General features: G+C 51.2%; 1 pseudogene; it reads right to left on the reverse strand.

Moving 5' to 3' along the window:
• Positions 1 to 1,072: 1,072 nt before the first annotated feature.
• LOC144102911 (U2 spliceosomal RNA) lies at positions 1,073 to 1,169 on the reverse strand (annotated as a pseudogene).
• Positions 1,170 to 4,978: the final 3,809 nt, after the last annotated feature.

Here is a 4,978-nt window from a genome sequence, read left to right on the forward strand (position 1 = left end):
TCTCCCATTCAATCCTTGTTATCTCCTGTGTTATTCTGACTTGCTAGCTCTTTTAGCCTCCCGGTCTTCTGCCTCGAAAGCGTCTGCGCGTGCTTGCGCCCTTTCCTTTCTTTGCGTACTTGCCTCCTTTCTCTGCCTCTGTGCCGCCTCGTCATAGAGACTCATCACCTCTTCCTTGCGTAACCACAGCTTGAGAGCCAGTTCTAATGTTTTTGCCAAATCCATACTTTCTGCCGTCGAGAGATCGTAAAGATCCAAGACAAAACGAAAAGAAACATGGAAATGAATCCTCGCAGGTTCGTCACCAACTTTGTCAAATATCCTCGGCGAACATTCGGGCTGAGAGAATGGACTAGGCGAAAAGTGTACCCACGCAGACGCACATTTAATACAACCTACGTTACACAAACACTAGCGCACAAAACTAACAAACTAACACAAAACACTAAGACTACCCATACACACGACCCGGGAACACCCAGTCTTCTAGCGTTCGGCGTTCGTGCTCACGGTTCGGTGCTGACGAAGCGCTGCGTGGGTCCATACAGTGGCATCCAGGTAGCCGGCGTCGAGGTGGATTTCGAAGGTGTCAGGCTGGCGTCACTGGCAGCGTCGTTGAAGGCGTCGTGCGAGCTCCCTGTCCAAGTGCCCGTGGAGGTGTTGCTGGTGATGCTGGCGTTGTGGGCAAAACCCTGATGGGTGGCAACAGAGCTGGAGGCATCCCTGGCAGGTGGCTGCGTCAGCCGTTGACTCCCCGGAACGAGCTCAGGAAAGGTAGAAAGTACACGGTGCGACGCCGTAGAACTCGAGCTCACCGGAGCAGTAGTCGGCGTTGCTCTCTTCCATCCGAGGAGTTCCTGACCCGCCCGAACCTCCACTTCTATGTTCTACCCCTCCCCTCTCCCCGTGCCACGTTGCTGCTGCTGTTGTTGTGAGGAAGAATCGAAAGGAAAGTGCCTGGACCGGCTCACTGCCTCAAGCTGGGCCACAATCGTTGCCACGTGCTGAAAGTAGGTGAGTTGAAAAATGGGGGAGCAAAGATTGAAATAAAAGACGCGCGCTACTATATCCGGGGCCAATCCCGGAGGCAGTGCAATACCGGGCTCACCTGTGGCTGAGGTGAAGGAAGCTTCAAGTACTCCGCCACATTCCAAAAATAAGTTTAATATCTTGGGCCAAAAGAGGACCCGTTTCATACATTGCCGTGCCACGCTATCCATCGCGTTCTTATAACCTTGTCGTTGGTACACGTCATCCTTTTCGTCCTCGCCTTCTCCGCCAATTATCTCTTCCCACCTCACATATCACTTCTTCCTCTTCGTTATTCCTGGCTTAACACACGTGATGCTTATCGTTATGCTCGTCGCCTTCTCCAAACTTCTTTAGTTCATACTTTTATTTCAAACTTCCTATCACATGTGACAGCTTCACAGCACTCATTCCTACACCGTGCAGAAAAGCCTTCAAAGCTACAGCAGCACTTGGGTGTCCTGGAGTCATGCGCGAGGAAAAATAAACTCACATGACGTAGCTTAGCCTACAGCCTGCATTGTATACGCTGGACTGTTTCTTTCAACCTCTGCGGAGATGTAGGGTGGCCGCTGCAGGGGGGTAGAAGAGGCTCTAACAGCCCGCCAGTGTAACCAGCTTTGCTAATAGTGATGACTAAATTAACCAAATGTATATCAGTGTGATAGAGCTCACCGAAAGATTCCAAGAAGATCGATTGTCGACTTTTAGAAACCTCTGTGCAGTGTCAAAATTTGAACAAGAAGAGCCAAAAATGCCTTTATGGGGCAGGATACTCAAGTTGAAAGATTTATCGTGATGGTGAAGAAAGTCAAGCGGTTTAGCGAGAAGAAAGAGAGAGTGCTCGCGACATTATTGTCATCCCGTAGGGCGCGTGCCAGAAGTCGAGCGCCGCTGTCAGCCATCCACGTTTCCAGCGCCCGGATTCAGCGGCGATTGGCAGTCTTCTCCCGTAGCTGGTCTTGGACGAGAGACTCCGAAGGTCACGTGCTTTCTCCATTAAGCTGCCCTGAACCATGGCAGGTGAGGTCAACAAGGCTAAATTTTAGTGCGCTATACCTAGAGCCCCCACTCCCCGATTCCGTCATTATCTGTGCGGTGACGCCTTGGAAGTCCAATAAATAAAAGCAGCTGAGCACCAATACTAGTGAGCTACAATGGTGATCTAGCTTAGTATGGAGTAAGAAGAAGGCCTCGTTTAATCTCAACGGACCGCACTAAAGCCATCCTCTGCATTTTGCTCACTAATTACGCCTGCTGACAGGAGAGCAAATACAGTGCGCACACGAATGTAGTGCCTGAACCACTCGGTTGTTAGGCAACCTGTAGGTCCAGTGTCGGTGTCAGATGACTGTGAGTCATGATGTTACTAGTGACAGCCATTTATAGAAGCTTCAGATAGAGGTAAAATCTTTATTGTCTTCCGAAGTCAACTTGGGCATTGGATTGAGCACAAAGCAAGCACCTAGCATGGTTAACGTAGCGGTGTTATTGGGTGCCGAAATAAAGTAAAATAAAAAAGCGCCAGGAACGGCTCCAGGAAGTTTGCAGAAGGGTCGGGAATGAGGGTAGACAATATAATAGAGCGGAAGCACTACTTCGCAAACAAAGCTGAAAAACCGGGGTTATATGCGAAGCCTCAAACTTTTTAGGCGCTATCGGCGGAGACGTTTTGCAGCTGCTCCGTCAACGTGCGGAACCGGCAACCCCTACTCCCCGCGCCATGTGAAAGAAATGCCCCCCCCCCCCCCGGCCCCCTTTCTCCGCTCCACGCTCACCACCTCTAACGCAGCTGATGCAATGCCGATACGAGAGGAGTGAGAAAATTGAGATAGGCTAGTAGACCCCTCGTGCAGTTGCCTCTTCTCGCGGTCCCTCTCTAAGACTGCCCTCCGCTTTTACTCCAGGAACCGGACTCTTGGTTTTGCGTTACCGGAGCGCTCCGCCGTCCCCGCTCCTGACACGCGAGAAACATCGGCGCCGGAATCATGCGAGCAACCACGCGGCAGAGATGAACGAGCGCTGCTCGTGCCGCATCTAGTGGTGCAGCGCTCTTTGAAGCGGTGTTGCATCAAGTGCTTTCGCGCGTCCTGCTCAGTTCAACTTTAACTATGTTAAGACGTTAACCATTTTTTGACCGGCGTGGTGTGCCTTCACAACAATTTCCGCTGAAGCTCGTCTGCAGCTTCGCAACTTATCTTGACAGAAAGTTGAAAGGAGCAACTGAGAGGTTTAAGGTCTATCGTAGTGAATACAACCTGCTCGTCAGACACTCAAGGAAATGCTTGATATATATTTGTGAAGGCGCCCTCCACCGCTCACCTTCCCTTGCCGCCATTACTAGCAGCTGCGGGCACCGAAACGAATTAGTACAGAGGATACCCGATGTAAAGCATGTTTAATCACTGGACGGCAATAGTGGATTTAAGCGCACGCGTGTTCATGGTCCACCGAGAAAGAGTGCGAAGAAGACAGAATACGATGGTCTGCGCTACGAGCGACAGATTCCGCACTGCGTGGTCGCATGCTTGCGAACTTGCCGCGTTAGTTTTCAAAATATGCTGTCATGGAGTTTATTTCCGTCATGTGTGCATGCAGTAAGCAGGCGCAGTCAGATTATGTTATCAAAGCTTCTACAAACAGATCTTTTCGCAAGTAGGGCACGGGATCTTCGTTGTGACCGAAAGATTATTGTTTTCAGATTAAGGGCCACACCCTTCTATGCATTATCAGCAACTGAGGCTAGCCATTGACGTCGTCGGCCTAAATACGCGTGTTGGGCTACTCTTTGCCTCATAACCACCCTGCATTCGAAACTCAGCGCACTTACAGCGTTCAACAGCCAGTTGCCGGCACAGGCGGTACAGTTCGAGATCCAGTCAGCCATACCAGTTACATCTCTGTTTGAGGGGCTGCTTTAGGGCAAATATGGCTGAACCCTTGTCCGAGACAGAATACTTCTTTCTTCCCGTCGATGTGTGGCTGGGTATTGTTGTTTACCTCGACGTCGAGTCACTCCAAGCCCTACAAGAGAGCGATGTGGTCCACTGGGATGTGTGTCTAATGCCGACACTAAGCCGAGAAGTTATGTTGAGCCGTCACTCGGATGCGTCTGCCCTGCTACGTCACCTACAGCGTTATGATGCACGTTCTGTCAGGATTCTGCGTCTCACCGGTTGCTTGATGGCTGCCCCTGAAAAGGTATTCCAGGCAGTATCTGTGTGCGTACACCTTGCGGAACTGTACTGCGTGAACTGCATTGTAAGTCCCCGGCGCCTTTTCGACATCCTCACTACAGTGATGCCCTCGCTCATCCGGCTGGAGTGGTCGCTTTTTAAAGAGGAAACCTACGAAGAAAGGTTCGACGACATCGGCGCCTCAGAGACGCACGTCGTGCCGACATTACAGCACATGTACGTAGAAGTCGACGACGACTTTGCAAGCTGTAACCTGCTCAAGAGATTCCAGAGACGCTGCGTGAATCTGAAACACCTACATGTTCACGCACTCCACGGAGACAATTTTCAAGCACTAGCCGCCTGCTGGTGCCTGAATGATTCGCTCTGCATGCTGGAAAGCTTCGCCTATTCTGGACAGGGGTTCTCGGAAAATGTAGATTGGTTTCTTGTTACGGCGCTGCATTCTCATGTTCAACTGCCAGCCCTTTGGATGATTTCTGCCGTTTTCGGGAACGTCACTTATCGCATGCATCCGGTCGTCTCTTGCACGCGCGTACTCCTGAAGGACGTCATTGCCTCGGAAGAGCTAGCAGTTCCGGAAGAGGAGGTGGTCTTCTGCGCCGAATGTGTCCGCAACGAACTAACGCAGCTAGCAGAAATAGCCGATCGATCGTGGTTGCAGCGTCTGCGGTCGCTGACGTTCGTCTTGCTCACTCCCTCTGATCATTTGAATGCTGGCCTTCGCAGGGATTACGTCAGCCCGGCGTGCT

Source organism: Amblyomma americanum, chromosome 8 (genome assembly GCF_052857255.1).
Source record: "Amblyomma americanum isolate KBUSLIRL-KWMA chromosome 8, ASM5285725v1, whole genome shotgun sequence".
NCBI classification, from domain to species: Eukaryota; Metazoa; Arthropoda; class Arachnida; order Ixodida; family Ixodidae; genus Amblyomma; species Amblyomma americanum.